The following is a 17,790-nucleotide window of genomic DNA, read 5'->3' as shown; positions in this document are numbered from 1 at the left end:
ATAAAGGTTTATGTTACAAATAAGTAATGCAAGATTTTTAAAGATGCCATTAACTTTCATAAAACTGGCAAACATAAAAAAATTTCCAAAAGTAGAAATTGTTGGGTGGGACAAGGATTCTCATAAAGTACTTACATAAGTAAAAATCAACATAACCTTTTGGCAAAGCAATTAATAGTTGTTGCCAGAACTCATCCTAAGGAGATGGACACCAATATATGTAGAAAAATTTCATTGTAATGCTTATGTGACAATAGCAAGCATTCTAATTATGAATAATGACAAAGAGTTAAAAAGCGATACCACAGCCATTGAATTATTATATATCCATTAAAATTATTTCTTAAAGTTCATTGATGACAATAAAAATGCTCAAAATATAATAAATGGGACAAAGGGAAAAATCAGAATACAAACTAGTTGCCTAATTGAATTTTGTGTAAATAAATATGTACATTCAACATGAGTGTATTCTCGAAATAAATCCAATAAGAATATTAAAATCAATGTAGTTGTAGAATGGTAGTGAAAATACATCTCAGATTCTCTGCACATTTTTGTGTTTGCCTGATTTTCTTTTTTTTCCATGTTAGTCACACTTTGTTATGTGAAGACTCATTCCATCTCTATTAATATATTTTTTAGTTATTTATTTTTAAATTTTTTTAATATTTATTGTTTTGAAAGAGAGAGACAAGAGACAGAGCATGAGTGGGAAAGGGGCAGAGAGACAGGGAGACACAGATTCAGAAGCAGACTCCAGGCTCTGAGCTGTCAGCACAGAGCCCGATGTGGGGCTCGAACTCACAAACTGCGAGTTCTTGACCTGAGCCAAAGTCGGATGCTTAACCAACTGAGCCATCCAGGCACCCATCTATTAACATTTTTAAATAAATGAATATTTAAAATTAAATATACCTTCACATTTATAGAAATAATAATTTTTCTAGCTCACTATCTTGTGATATTCCTCCATTAAATTATTATTTTCTTACTAGATAGAGGAAAAATCAGATATTAAACGGATAAGAACAGGTACCACACTTGATCTTAGCCAAAAGGCTGAAAAGCTACCTATTCTTTTATTATTATGATTATCTCTCCTTCCACTAATGAATCATTGTGAATAGCTAATATAAGTGCATGGCACAAAATTCAGTAGGTATACATAGAGGTATATAGTGAAAGTCAGTCTTTCTTCCTTCTCCTGCTTGCATCCACCTATCCACCTAATCCCCCTCCTTAGTGCAACTGATGTTATTGGGTTTTTGTTTATCATTCCAGATTCAGTTTATACTTTTTAAAATAACCCCCCAACACACACACACACACACACACACACACACACACACACACACACACAAGTGGCAGTATACCATTCTGTACTATTCTGCAAATTGTTTTTCTCAATATTTATTTGATATATTTTCATTTTTTTAATTACTTCAAAGAATTCAATATTAATGTAATGTGATTCATTAATTGTTCCCCTTACGATGGGCAATTGGGTAGTTTTTAGCTAATTTGAATTTGCAAACAATGCTAATGACTATCACTATGTACATCCTCTTGCAAAGCAGAGTTGTTGGGTTTCGATTTTTAGTTTTGAAAATTATTAACAAAATGCTTTCCGTAGCTCTATACTGTTTATAAATGGGTATGCTGATTTCCCTTTGACACTATTGGATGTGATCAAGCTTTTTGTTCTTTGTCAACATGGAGATAAAAAATGTCATTTCATTGTAGTTTTAAAATGCCCTTCTCTTTAAGAGTGAGGTTGAGTTTTTCACATTTATTAGTCATTTGTATCTCACTTTGAAGCTGAAGTTTGTAGCCTAGTATAATCTGACCTTTGCATCTCAATCCCTGCCTTTTAGAACATAGAACATGCCTTTTATCTCTTCAATAGATGGTGTACAAGTTTAGGTTTATTTTAACTGCAAGTAACATAAAATCCTGATTCCACTGACTTTAACAATAAGGATAATCTTTTCTCTTACATTATATTATGTCCTAAATAGTGAAGGGTTGGATAATTCAGCTACTCATCAAGAAAACTGAGGTCCTTGGTCTTTCTGTCTTTCTGATTGCCACCCACTAACTAGATTACCTCATGTTCACAAAATGGCTGCATCACAGCTAAACATCTCATTGACATATACAGCATCTAGAAGAAGAAGGATTATTTCTTACCACGAGTTTCTCTCTCTCTTTGACAAAGATACAAACTAAAAATGGACCATAACCTCCCATCAAGAGAGCCCCTATTGACAAGAAAAATGATAATAAAATGAAACTTATTTAAGGTTTGACAATTTGAATTACAGAAAGGTATAAAATGAGTAGTAAATGTGTCCTTCTCTTCCACCTTCAGCCTCTCTCCGAATGAAACCACTGTTAAGTTCTTATAATTGCTTTGAGGAAAACAAAGAAGACAAAGACTGTGCACATACCTGAGTATCTCCTTTTATATTTCATGCATTCATTTGTTTATTTTAAACCCCAAGTGATATTTTATATATTGTACTAGGCTTCACTTTTTTCACTCATTATTCCTTAAAGATCTTTCTAGTTTGCCTGTAAAGTCTTCTGTCTATCATAATTTTTTAATATGTCAATCCCTGTTGACCAAGATTTTGGTTTGTTACAGTTGGGGGTTTACTATAAACAATGCTGCAGTGGACATCCTTGTATATTTATTTTGGGATACTCCTTCAAATCCAAATTCCTACTAGTGAATCAAAGACAAAGTACATTTTAAATTTTGATGGTAAAATTTACCTCCCGAAAGGCTGTCCCAGTTTAGAGTGCCTGTTTCCTTTTGGTGGTGGAGACTCTTGCCTCTTCCAGGAGCCCTTTAACATCTGTAGGGTTGAGAATAGGTACTCACCAGGAAGCAGATGCACCCCCTCTGCTGGGGGCAGCAGCTGGCCCCCTCTATAGACTTTGCCTCCTCCACTGCAAATCTTGGTGATTGTGAGGTGACAGTCTCAATGTGGGAGCCAGCAGCCTCTCTTTGGGTATAGGAAGCATACCTTAGATTTCCCTCATCATGTTAGCATGGTTGTCCTGACTGGCCCAAGGTGGGAGAGTGAAGAACCACATCCTCTAACTCATTCAAATGAAGAGGGCATGTACACAGAGTGCCCCTCCTGCTGCCTAAACAAAAATCCAGATAATCCCAGAGCAGGTGATACTCTCCTAGGCATGTGAAGAAGACTTGCTTCGGCAAGTGGGTCTTCCCCAACTCCTCTCCCATCTGAGTGCTACAGAGTACCTGGCTGTAACACTGCACTTGGCATGTTCGAGGCATCTGATCAGTTGCTGATGTGCTCACCCTTCCTTGTTGGTTGGTCATTTGCTGCATTGACTTTTCTGCAGCCTGATGCTTTCTTTGAGGTGCCTTCCTGAGGATGAGCACTATCACTAAGCCTAACTTTATTTTTCTCCCTTTTTTGATCCTCATGTTTAGCAGAAGGAATCTACAAGCTTTCAGGCTTGGAGATACTGATCGACAGGCAGCTGGGGTAAGTGCATCCTCCTTTTTTCCAAATTGTTCCCCATGGTTAGATAACACTGTTGCCCTCCAACTCTGGTCCACTAAACTCTGTCTTGTGGCACAGTCCTTGTTGTTCCAGTCTTCAGACCCAGTCACTAAGCTGCCAATCCATAGCTCTGGGGCTAGACAGCAGGGCCAGGAAGATGGCTGAGCTCCTCGGGGTTCCTCTCTCCTGCCAGCTGCATATGACAAGGTTAAGAAAGCCAAAAAGCAGACAGCAGAGAGGACCCGGCAACTTGATGTGAGAAAGAAGGAAAAGTGAAGGCAACATGGTGGTGTGTGTGGCCCTGTCCTTGGGCCATATTCTTGCAGCTCCCTCACCTTCCTTCCTGGAGCTTCAGCTCCAGCAACTCAAAGCCTCTTGGTCCTGGATCCGAGAAGAACCCTGGCCTCAGGAGTAGGTTTTAAGGACATTCACTCTTAGGAATAATAACCATATCTAAAGGAATATTTGAAACAGTAAGATGTGCCAAGAACCTTAAGCATTTTACATGTTTCAAACAGTATAAATCTCCAACCACTTTGTGGGCTAGATTTTTATTTTCTCTCTTTGTTTTCAGATGGGGAAACTGAGTCAAAGGAAATTAATTCTCCTGAGACCATAAAACGAAAATACAGCAAAATAGCATTCAACTCCAAGACATGTTTGAATCTGATGAATTTATTTTTTTAACGCTTATTTATCTATTTTGAGAGAGAGAAGGAGAGAGAGAGAAAGAGAGCAGAGGAGGGGCAGAAAGAGAAGGAGACAGAAAACCCCAAGCAGGTTCGAGCTGTCAGTACAAAGCCGATGTGGGGCTCAAACCCACGATCCATGATATCATGAACTGAGCCAAAATCAAGAGTTGGACGCTTAACCAACTGAGTCACTCAGGCGCCCGACTCTGATGAATTTAGTTTAATCCTCTAAGTTATAGTGTTCATTGTTTGTGTATAGTGTTTATAACACTAATTAATTAACACATCACACTAATAAATGAATTAACACATGAAGTATTTCGTACATCAAAGTTGAAAGAATATTCAGCCTCAGTCTACACTAAATCATTGGAATTTGATAATTCAAGGCTCATGGACATTTTCTAGGTTTTAATAATTGTGTTAAATTTCTTCCTAAAAGAAAAATAACAAGTTTTATTACTATTATTATTGTTCCTAAAATAACCTGTAGAACAAATAACATAGTAATGAAACCACGTCTAGTGATTAGCTTCTAAAGCACTCCCCCTTCCATTGCACAGATGCTTTTCTGCATTGATAATAATGTGTTATGTAAAATAATTTGTGACCTCAGCTTATAACTAGGCTGCTTATAATTAACATTATTGAAGAACTGTGAGTCCTAACCATATCTTCAATAGAAGGGAACATACTGAGGAGGGAGAAAAATTCCTATTAATTATTTTTAACAGTTTGTTACACTTTTGCCAGAAGATTCTATTTAATAGTGTTTTCATTTTATAACACTCTATATTTTAAAATATATATTTACTAACAGATGCTAGCAGTGTGATTAAAAATATAAGAAGTTATTTGAAGCAAATATTAGTATTTAAAATACCTGTAAGTAACTATACACATTAGTATGGTATTGTCTTTTTATTCAAAATCAATGTATTCTATGCTAGCTAAAAATTATAAAATTGTCAATTGAGTCTCTGGTATTTCCAAAAACGAACTTACCTGATTTCAACAAAAATCCATATTCTTCGAAAATTATATAGTGTGTACTCCAATATATATAAATTATCAGTAGAAGTCTGATTTCATATTTTTTTTAATGGCCAGCTTCTTCTGTACTGTCAGTGTTAGAGTTGGCTCTGGTGCTTTCCTGAACAAACAAACAAAAGTGTAGTTAGCAGCCGGGAATCCGTTTCAAGCTCTCAGTTCAGTCCCTGCAGGGCTCTTTCAGTAATGATGCAAAATTTCTTCCTATATTTCATTTCTTCGATTTCATATTTTTTCTAAATTAACAATACTTCTCAAATAGATGGAAGTTTGTCACGTTAGACTGAAAACAAAAATGCAAATATCAAAATGAATTTGACAGCACAAATTCTTCTGTGGCTGATCTTGTAGTTCTTTTTTATTATATTTCTAAAGACTTCTGACAGAGGTTTTATCTGAATATAGGTGAATAAGACTATATACATATACATATACTTGTATGTTATGTATTTTTTAGAAACAGGACAATTGCAGCAATAACAGTCTATTTTGTTTTCTTTGCTTTTAGGGAGGAAGAGTAAATAAAGTCTCAAACACCCTGAGAAAATTGTACTTTTCCTATGGAGCCCAAAATTAGTGAAATGGATGTCTAAGAGTATTTTATACTTGAAATACAGCACTGTAATTAAAAATCTGAGCATAAAACCTCAACTTACTGCAAAGTAGCTTTTAGTTTTTAATGTGATTAAAGACTTATAAGTTGTAATGCAACTAGTTTTGTATTAACAGATTGAATAGTAGAGTGAATTACAACTGCTCCAAAATTCTGATGTAAGTCAGAAGAATCAAAATGGAATCAAAGTGTATTTTCTTTAAATGCAAAATAATATACATACTATGAATCTGCTTAAAAATGTGTGTTGTGTCTGTGTCTGATATGTATATAGTTTTATAAAGTGTGCTTATACAAATACAATTTTCCAATGATTTCATTTAAAACTATTTATCTGTTTACTGTGACAACTAAAACAATACAAAATACATATTATATTTAATTCCACTTCAAGGTTTAAGATAATAATAGATAGATAGATAGATAGATAGATAGATAGATGATAGATAAAAATAACAAGGCATTCATTACTTAATGCTGATCATAACTTTATTAAGATTTAAAATATTTCAATAGTCTTAATTTTGATACTGTATTTGCTATAGTAATCAACTAAACCAAAAATTCATCTAGGAATATCAGGCTTTCAACAAAGAAAAATGTTTGTCATTAGCATGCCCAAATATTACAGCATTTGAAAAAATAAAAATCCAATATATGTAAAGAGAAATGACAGAAAAATTTGCCCCAAAGCAAACACAGCAAAAGTTCTAAAGGAATAGCAAATGAAACTTAAACAAAGATGAATTCCATAATAACTCCTCATTATTTTTCTTTAAAAACCATAGCAGTTTAGATCTTAAATGATGTTAACATACATCAACAGCCCAGCTCTCAGAAAAATCACAAGATCCAAGTTTCCTTTGCTATCAGCATGTATTTGTCTCCCTTCCAATATTTGAATTGATCTTTATTTATTCAGTATAAATTACTATGGAAATGTTTTAATGAAAAATAACAAAATCCAAGGACAAAAAAAATAGCTGGTTATGTAATATGTTTTTAATCTTTTTAAATGAAGCCTCATTTTAGAAATAAATAGACTAAAGACAGACTAGTTAATTATATGCATTCTCTTGAGTTAGTTCTTTATGATTTGACAACTTGCACGGCAGCTGTTCCCGTAAATATGACAATAAATTTCTAAATCTCCAGAGAACTGGTAAATACAGGCAGATGCACTTAACTGCTGGTGGGCAACAAAAGTCAGACTGCAGGAAACTGTGGCACTAATGTAGCTCTTGATTAATCTCTAATTACAGTTTTGTCATCTTAGCAGGGAGACAAAACTATATCACTTCCTAAATAGGCAAGCAGCATTTTGGCACCTAGCAACCAACAGTTCGTTCCTATTAGCTGCAGTGGACTTGATGCTGTTACATGGGAGGTGGTTATGGATCACTGCTCTATTATTTATGGAGCAGCATTTCCAGAGGCCTTCACAACGGTAGATAAATTAGCAGCTTAATAGGCCAGCACTAACTAAAAACATAGCATAAGCTGAAACATCAAGTATGAAATTAAAATGTGACTTGCCCATAATGTTTGCATCCTACATGGAAAGAAATGCTCCCTTATTTTTTGTTGATTATTCCACATACATAGCATGAGTGTGAGCATATTAATGAAAAATACAGAGACACCTTTTCAATCATTTCATGTTGTTTCGTAAAGTGGTTACAGGAAATCTTTCAGAGAGACATTTTTTAAAATTCGTTTTCCTCCCCCTGAAGGGATTCTCTTGGTTTCGTTCTTCAGCCCAGGGATGGTAGGTGGCAGGCATTAATTAGAACTAGCACAACCACAAGAGAGCCCTAAGTGTCTGTGTAAAAGTGCCTTATTATGCTCAAAACGGGCAAATGAGGCCGATTTTCATCATGCTTCCACTTCCCTTTCACTTTGGGTACGATGAAAAAGTCTAAGAAATGACCTCACACTTCTGTCCGTGTCAGTAATTTGAAAGGAGATATAAAATTCTTAAGAATTTTTTTTTTCAAAAGCCAATCCATAGGCTGGTTTACTTAATTAAAATTAATTAGCATCTTCCTTTATCCTCATAGTGGAGATCCTATTATTAATATGGTCCTGCTCAGGAGATCCAAAATGTAATATTCAAAATGATGACTTTTCATTTCCTCCAATTTTACTAAAAATTATTTTTAAACAAAATGGTATGATATATATTTTTAAAGCATCCTGTATTTTTCAATTATAATAATTCCTATTATAAGAATTTCATCCAAAATGAAAATGTCCTATATTTCATTGTTGCATTACTTCGGAAGAATAATTTTTTTCTGACAACACAAGTTGTAATGTTATTTTTTTAAAAAAAACAACACTGCAGTGAGATATTATGAACTAAATGAAATTTCTTTTAATTCAGCTGCCTTGGATAGCCTACAACAGTTGAGAAGCCATCTTACTGAAATAAGACCACTCTAGAAACTGTTTCCATTTATAAATTTATCTTTCAATGAATTTTTCCTTAATGATGGCTCAAGTATCTATCATCACAAATTCTGAATGTAGGGGTGCCTGGGTGGTTCAATCAGTTAAACGTCTGACCCTTGGTTTTGGTTCAGGTCATGATCTCACAGCTTTCTGGGTTCGAGCCCCATGCTCTGTGCTGGCAGCATGGAGCCTGCTTGGAATTCTCTCTCTTTCCTCTCTGCCCCTCCCCCACCCATGCTGCCTCTGTTTCTCTCAAAATACATAAATAAACTTAAAAAAACTCACAAATTCTGAATATAAATTTTCAATATCATTATGTCAATTTATCCCACAAGGAAATAATGGAAGATGGCAAAGATTGGAAAGAAAGCTATGGGTTCAATTCTAGCATATACAGCAGGTGTCTTTGAGATATCCAAGTGAAGATGTAGCTAGCCAGTGTGATAGGTCTGAAATTCAGACAACTTGGAGCTAAAAACTGAAATTTCAGAATCATTATTCCAGAGACAGTAATTGAAGTCATAGGCATAGATGAGATAGTGTAAAGAGAGAATGGAACATGAGAGAGGAGTGAAAATCAGGAACAAGCCTTGAGGAATTTCAACATTTAGGAACCAGTTAGAAAAATTTGAAATGGAAAGAAAACTGAGAAGAAATGGCAAAAGAGTACAAGAAAAAGTGGCAAATGTGCCAATGCCAATGCCAAGGGATTTTTGAAAAATGGAAAAACCACTTGAATACAAACAGAAGATCCAGTATTGAGAGGACTGGGGGGAAACTCGATATACTGACTTATAGCAAAGTGAACAGAACTATTCCAAGAGAATAATGAAAATAGATGGAAACCAACTCTGAGAGAGTTGAAGTGGTGTTTAGGGGTGGTAAGGGTATAAACAGGTAGGAAGTTTATTCTTATGGTTTTCAGTCCCTGAGAGTTTTCTCAGATGCTCATGGCACTTGGGTAACCCCAACACTGTGATGACCAGTAGAAATAGTGTAGCAATTCTCAGGTAAGCCTAGCAAGCTTTGTCTCTGTCTCCATCGGAACTCCCACAAAATGATTAAGGTGAAATTACACCTTTATTCCTAAATTCTGCTTGTTAGGCTAATTTTCTGTAGACCTTACACAACATAGGTTATAAGATAGAAAATCATGTTCTTCATAGAAAAACATGATAAAAACAGAATAATACAGCATAGGGAATATGGAGAAGGTACCTTTGACTTTTTATATTCTCTCTTAATTCACAGACTTGTATCTTTACTATGAGTATGTTCCTTCTTTTTTTTTCCCTCCCATTTTCTATTTTCATGCTTCCAAATCTTCTCCTACCACCTGCCCTCAGGAAATCCCTCCTTGCATTCTGAATTTTGAGTCCCTCCCTTCCCCACAATTCTTATATTCAACCTTGGTCTCTTTTTTGTGCCTTACAGAGTAAAGTATTTCAACTTAGATGGATGATCATGAAGGTTGTGTTTTACTTATGTCTTTTGGTTCTAAATAGAAAGTGCTATGGCCTGTAGGCAAGAAGTGAGGGCAAAAGCAGAAGCTCCCATTCTAGCTTACTTCCCTATTGAGATGAGCTATAACTAAGTTTTTCACTTGTTTACCTAAAAATCAAGCTCATCTGACTTCAGTGGTAATACAGTCTAATCTCATTTGCATAGAACATATTCCTTCTTTGAACATGATTTTGATTTCACTTGTGTGGGAAAATTACATAACTATTATTTGCAAATAAATATTTTTTTTCTTGGGTAAGGTATTATAGGTCCTACCACACTAGTGTAAACTACTCTTTCTTTCTTGGCCCTCCAAATCTCCCCTTACACAGAATGAGGGCAGGGTGGTTTCCAAACTACTATCCTTCTTAAATTTTGAGAAATTTAGGATGTGCGGGATCCAGAGCAATTAATGGTGAAAAGACTGGCTATAGAGAAAAAGCATACAACTTCTCTTAAAGAAGGGAACAAGGAGAAAACATATGCAAATGTCCAATAATTAAATAATAATTTGAGTGAATTTTTGTCTATGTTCTCTATTGTCTTTGTGATGGAGAAAACATGCCCAGTTGTTGACAGTAATTACAGTGGAATGGCAAATTGTTTTTGAACTGACTAAAGAAGATTTAAAATAGTTTTTGTTGTAAGTGCCAGGAGAGTGAGTCAACTGGAAAAATATAGTAGAAATTCTGTGCTGATTAAAGAACATTTGAGACTGGTAATCGTAAATTGACAGTGGTACCAATTTTATTCTAATCCATAATTTTCTTGAACAGTAATCAGCTGTAAAATAATAGAAAGTTAGTAAATATTTTTGTTCACCCATGGTTTGGGTTTTGCCAAATTAGTAATCTAAGATAAAGAAGCAAGATTGTTATTGTAATGATAGACCATGGAAACTAAACTGAATGTGAACAAAAACAAAAGGAGAAAGGGACATAACTGATAAAAAGAAGAGAGTCTCCAAGAACTCAGGAAAAGTCCCAGTAGGGATATTGGAGCTCCCAAGCTAGAATTATAGGAAAATTTTATCAGAGAATCCCATGCTCTATTTCAGTGATTTGGGGTCGTAGAGTTATTTCTGGCAATGACAGTGTTCAACATGTGACTTTGGTAGTGTGGATGAAGTAAAGTTAAATCAAGAAACATGTATGTCAGGAAACTGGATGAGTCAGTCCTGTGGATATTGACACGTCCACAGAAGACAGAGAAAACCCTCATGCGCCAACATTTACACTTTATGAAGAAGGAGCCAGTGATTCAGCTATAGAGCACTAGCCCCCCCAAATAGGTTATTTTTACTTTATTTTATTTACTTATTTTTTTAAGTAGGATCCATGCCCAATGTGGGGCTTGAACTCATGGCTCTGATATCAAGAGTCAGATGCTCAGGGAGCCTGGGGGGGCTCAGTCAGTTAAACATCTGACTTGGGCTCAGGTCACGATCTCAGAGTTCATGGGTTCGAGCTACGTGTTGTGCTCTGTGCTGACAGCTCAGAGCCTGGAGCTTGCTTTGGATTCTGTTTCCCTCTCTCTCTCCCCCTCCCCCACTATGCACTCTGTCTCTCTCTTAAAAATAAATAAACATTAAATTTTTTTTTAAAAAAAGAGTCAGGTGCTCTACTAACTGAGCCAGCCAGACATCCCTTTACTTTATTTTAAATAACGTGAATTGGGAATAATTGTCTGAAGAAGCAATCAACAACGAGGACACCAACCCCTCCTCTAAGCCACTAGTCAAATCAAAGAATTAATACAGGATAACGGAAAACAACACTGGAAAAAAAATTCTAAAATGCTCCATAGGAAACACTATAAATAAAATAATTCTGTTTTTTCCCTTAAAAAACAGATTGCTTGTAGTTTAGATAACTGAACTATTAAACTATTAAAAAATAAACAGAAATGAGTATACTACAGTGATTATAATTTTAAAAGGTCTCGTTTTTAGCATTCCTAGATTATTTTTCTTCTATAAAAAGATGGGGAAAATCTTCATGAATCCTTGAGCAAGAGGTGTCATCTGAGATAGTGTGTGAATGGGGTGGAAATGCCAGACAAAACCTTCCTTAGTGAGCACATGAAATGCCTAGCTAACCTTCAAGAAGAGACACAGTCAATTAGTTTTAATAGTTTGGGTATTCGGGAAGATTTGTTTAATGATGACACCCTCATTTTACTGAATCAATACTGGGGGTGTTTTACAATGAAATGTCTCTCTCTTGTGAGTAATTTACAATAAATAAATCCATAAATCTATCAAGACAGAAAATAAAGCCCCTTTACTAGTCTGGGAATCTATAAGATATGCATGGTTAAAGCTCAGCAAGAACTTTTGACACCAAAGTTCCAGGTCAGCAGATAGGTCACTGGACCTCTAGCAGTAAATTTGGGCAGGGCTGTTCAAAATGACTTACTCATTAAGGATTTGTTTACTGATCATGGGTTTTTTGTGCATAAATAAGGTATATCAAAAAGTGGATTACATTTTTGTAGAAAACAATCTCCTTACTTGACATTTGCTATCAGGTTCTATCCTTCTTAATGTTGTGTGTTTACATTCTATAGTTCAGTCTCTGTGTCATAATTCAGACAATTACTAGTTCTGTGACCTTGAACAATTTAATCTCTCTATGCCTCAGTTTCTTTATCTATAAAATGAGGTAATAATAGCACTTGCTTATATAATAGTTTTGAGAGTTAAATAAATTAGTCTGTGCATAGTACTTAAAGCTAGGGAAAAAAAGCCAGGCATGGAGTAAGCACTCAGTAGCTATAATCTATTACTGTTACATTATTGTCATTATTATGAATGGTAAAATGACCAGGGTAGCAATATTATATATAATACTTCAGGCATGAGAAGGAAGTAAGTGTTTACATTTTTAGGAATATAACTGATTTTTATGCCCTTTATTGAAATTTCCACAAGTCAATATATCAATTTTTAAATCCGGTTATCGATCTTTCAGTAATAATCAGAAACACAATGTAAGAGAAAATGTTCAATTTTCTAAGTTATTTTTTAAAAAGTTAAAAAAAAAACGGATGGACATAGGCATTGATCCTCTACTGAAAAAAAAAGTGTATTGGAATTACAAATGATCCATCTACATTGATTCTTTGGGCTTTGTGACCATTTGGGTACATTTGCCATCCTCCTCTTTCTCACTCAACATTAGGTCCTTGATTTCATTTTTCCAACCATATATACGTGTTAGTATATCTCTGGCAAAAGCACAATTGGCATTTTTACATTTTAATTATATTCATTCTTTCTTTCAGCAACCTGAAACTGTCGCTGCACTGAATGATAGTAAAAATGAACATTCATTTAGTATTTACTAAATGTCAGGCCCTATTTTAAACAATCTCATAGACAAGACACTATTAAAATTTCACATTACAAAGAGAGACAAAGGGGTGGACTAAGTTGCCAAAGTATGTATAGCCACTAAATGGTAAAGGTAAAATGTCAGACTTTCTTCAGGAAATCTGACTCTAAGCAAGAGTCAGATTGACACTTTCCTGAGTAGACTGGACTGCTGTAAGCTTCACCATCCTCTGACCCTGAGGCATCCTCTGGTAGCTAGTCACAAAGACAATTAAACGAGTCAAGGCATCTACATTGTGATTGCCATGTAAGATCTTGCTTCTCAAGGGAGGTTGGTTGGCTTGCTTATTGCCTGCTGCAATAGGTGTTAAGACTTACTCCTGGTTCTTTAACTACTATGCAACCTACTGAGTGTGAAGCCATTATATGGTCTGTGTGGAACCATCTCATGATGGGAAAAAATGTCACAATGCTGATGCTTTTAGTGTTTGCTGTGCTGTGAGCAATGAATAGATCAGTACCCTCATCTATTGGGACTCATTATCTACTTTCAGCACCTTTGAAGTTGTAGTAAATTAACCTGCTCATTTGCTTAGTTATCTCTTTTGGAGTCTTGATGTCCCTTGTCATCTTCTGTAAGATTAATGCTCTTCCTTGACAAATATATATATTAATCACTAATACTACTGCCTCTCAAATTTATCCACTGGGTCCTTAGCTCTTCTTCCCATTATTAATCACCTCTGACTCCCTGAGTCAGGGTGAAATATCATCCAGGATCAAATCCATTGGATGGGAAACATTTCATTCCACATTTTACATGTTTATAAGATTTATATACTTTATAGTATACTACAGTATATTCTTTGAGGCAAGGCTATTTATACTTTATTTCTGTAACACCAGATGCTAGTATATTTCATGATATATAAAAGATACTCAATACATGTATGTTGAATGAATGAATGAATGAATGAATGAAAAAATTAATGAATGAGCAATTGAAAGAATGTACATACAATAATTGGTTTTCCTACTTGGCAATTGTTCCATTATCACTTTTTACTTCTACTACCTACTTAGAGCAGAATGGGTCTCCCCCATTGAAATGCCTTTCTTCTGAGAGGCACTGTATACTGTAAAAGTGTACTCATTAGCATTCAGTCATTCTGCATGTGTTCTTTTTGAAAAGCAATGTGACACTGTATAATAATACCCCTTAAGCTCCAGGATTAATTAGCAGAATTCTAATCATAGATTTGCTCTAAGCAGCTCATTTGATTTTTCTGAACTGCAAGAGACTCATCTTTTAAAATGAAGCTATTAATATTTGCTTTATGTCACAGATTTTTTGAAAAGAACAAATGTTATTAATCTATGCAAATAAGTTGCAAAGAATTTGGCTGCAAGTAAGAGAATGGCCAGTTTAAAATAGTTTGAACAATGAGACATATTGTCTCAAATAAAAAGGAATTAGGAGGAAGAGAGGCTCCACGTTTTATTAATTCAGTGACTTGACAATATAATTGGGTCATTGAGAAAGTGGTCTTTCCCTTTTCCTCTCTGAAGGAAAAAAATGGAAAGTCCTGAGTATGGCTCTTTAATCTAACACTATGGTACCAAGGGGTTTCTGTGATTCTATGTTCCACATGCAGACATGACAGCATCTGGAAGCCAGAAAAAGCAGCTATTTCCTTTTTAATGTATTTTTAAGATTGAAGAAAACAAATCCCCACTGATTGCCCTCATGTTTGATTGACAAAAGAATAGGACCACCATGATTTTCCTTATAGCAATGTTTCTCAAGCTTCACGCATACTGATTCAGTCCTTTCCATCTCTGCTTCTTCTCTGCAAGTTCAGCACTTACATTACATTATACATTGTACACAGGTGAGCAAAAGTTGTAAATAAATGCCCATGGATTTATTTTCAAAGATCTAATCTCAGTTGAGTATTAAAAAGACACTAAGTACAGACTCCTTATAATATTGTTGAAGAATCACTCACCATCTGTGACACACTGTCCAATCAAAATTATCTTGTGGCAAAGTATAAAGCTCCTAATCATGATCAAAGTCTACCATGCTGAGAACAATGAACTCAATGTTGACACTATCTTCCGATTTCCACCAATAAACTTTCTACCATTTTTACCATTAAACTTTTGATCTCAATAATATTTTTGCTTCTAATGTGTAGCTAGTCTTGCTATTTTAAAAAATGCAACAATATCCATCAGATCTGTTACTTATACATTTGTGATCCTACTGGGCAGGCTCAATCTCTGGGTTTTTTTTTAATGTTTATTATTTATTTTGAGAAAGACAGAGAGTGAGCAGGGAAGGGGCAGAGAGAGAGGGAGTCAGAGAATCCCAAGCAAGCTCCACACTGTCGACATGAAGCCTGATGCAGGGCTTGAATTCACGAACTGTGAGATCATGACCTGAGCAGAAACCAAGAGTTGGATGCTTAACTGACTGAACCACCCAGGTGCTCATCAATCTCTGTTTTTTGATGAAGACCTATTATTTCACCTGCTGCCACATCTTATAGGACAATGTAGCTCCTACCAAAAATAAGGCAGTAAAAAATGAATTCACAAATGTAGAACAAAATCTTTTACTAGGGACCCACCAATTGGGCAGCATTCACACCAAACTGAAGAAAATAGCCTAGGTCTTCATAGAGACATACTACATATGTCTGGGTAACAACTTTCCATGTGAACAAGCACATGAGCAAGGGGTCACCATTATTCCTAGCAAGAATGTCCACAACAAGATAGTACGCTGTGCCACACATCTGATGAAGGGGTTTCAGAGTGGCCTCATGAGAATTATCCATATTTTGTTAAAGAAGAAGGAGAGAGAAAGGAATAATTATGTTCCTGAGTCTCAGCCCTGGATCAGGAAATCATTTAAGTAGATTCTGACAGTAAAGAAATGTTGAATCTCTTGAACTTTGGCAATCTGTCCAACCTTAAGGTTACTTTCAGCCCATAGTTGGAATGGATTTCAAAACACCATATGGAGCCATTTGAATCTTTCTGCTATACTGTAATATTGTCAATAAACCTGGGACAACAACATAAAAGTAGACTGAGAAGTAAATCTAGCTTTCTCCAAAATATTGACCCAGTGTGACCCTTCTTTGGCAAAGATACAACACAGAACCATTGTGTTTAATGAATAGCAAATGTTCAAAAAGGACAGAAAAAGGAGAGTAGAAGCAGTAAAAAAGGAAATTCAAGATCTAGGCCCAAAAAGATAAGTTGGAAAAATATATTTGCTCTTGTACAGTTGCATGCATGAGTATGTGCATATATACATGCAATTGTACATGAGCATATTCATATACACATGTGTATACTGTGTATGAGCATATACATAAGTGTGCATATACATACACATGCACCTTTATATATGTTCATATTCACATACATGTATAAATATAAATTTATGAATAGACTATTTAATAAATGATTGTGTTTGATAGAAGTGATCTGGTCCCCCTTTGTGAGGCTAAATGAGAGATATACGTAAGGTAAAATCAATTGGTGATTAGTAGCAGAAACAAAAACTGTCCAACAAGCTCCTGATGGATCACTAGAGAAGAGCAGTGCTTTGCAAGTCCCAGTCATGGGGAAGTGCTCATTTGACTGCATAACTGGAACTAGGGGAAGTTTTTGAATATTAATTCCCGGACCTTATTCATGAAGAAAGTGATCCAGAGCAGAAGCTAAATATATATACATGATTAATCCAAATAGCCATGCTCAGGATATGAAACAAAATACAAAGGACTGGATAATCCATCTCCATTTGCACTGTTCCCAAATGTACCTTTCAGTTCCATCATTCTATTAAGCTGGGCAATGTGACTTCTCCTCTTTCCCTTAATTCTCTATTATCCTTTAAATACATTGCTTCACTTGAAGAAACACGGGTTTGTTTTTGCAATGGAATAAAGTCCAACTAACGATAAAACACCACACCTTTCATTTACTTTATACTTTTGCAAAAAAAATTCTTCTCTAGCTACATACATTGAAGATGGTAATTATTCATTGAATCACAAAAGTAGACATTGAATTATAAATTTATATGTTTCAGTTCAATTTTCAAGAAAGAAATAACCCATTCTCCTGGTGTGGTAGTGTCTATAAATATCATTTATCTTATAAGGGTACATGTTATTGTTTCATAATGCTAATATTTAAAAAGTTCTAAGATGTCTCATTAAAATTCCATCTCAAAATTATCATTAGAATATATGAAAAAATTAGGTATTATTTAAAATTTAAATGATACTGAAATTTTAAAATTTAAATGATACTAAAATTTAAATGATACTAATTTTTATAATATAAAACATTATAAGAAATATATGAAAGTAAGAAATTAATTAATCAATGAATGTGTTAGGGTTCTCCAGAGGAACAGAATCAATAGGATGTATGTGTGTGTGTCTATATCTGTATCTGTATCTATACATATATCTATATCTATATCTATATCTATATCTATATCTATATCTATATCTGTATCTATATCTATACCTATATCTATATCACCTATATCTAACTATGTCCACAGGA

General features: G+C 34.9%; 2 pseudogenes; one reads left to right on the top strand and one right to left on the bottom strand.

The window, feature by feature from the left end:
• Positions 1-962: 962 nt before the first annotated feature.
• On the bottom strand, positions 963-1,074 carry LOC125147646 (uncharacterized; annotated as a pseudogene).
• Positions 1,075-3,060: 1,986 nt separating this feature from the next.
• On the top strand, positions 3,061-16,233 carry LOC125164718 (40S ribosomal protein S17-like; annotated as a pseudogene).
• The last annotated feature ends 1,557 nt before the right edge of the window (positions 16,234-17,790 follow it).

Source organism: Prionailurus viverrinus, chromosome A1 (assembly GCF_022837055.1).
Source record: "Prionailurus viverrinus isolate Anna chromosome A1, UM_Priviv_1.0, whole genome shotgun sequence".
NCBI lineage: Eukaryota > Metazoa > Chordata > Mammalia > Carnivora > Felidae > Prionailurus > Prionailurus viverrinus.
This window is presented reverse-complemented; position numbering and strand designations above follow the sequence as displayed.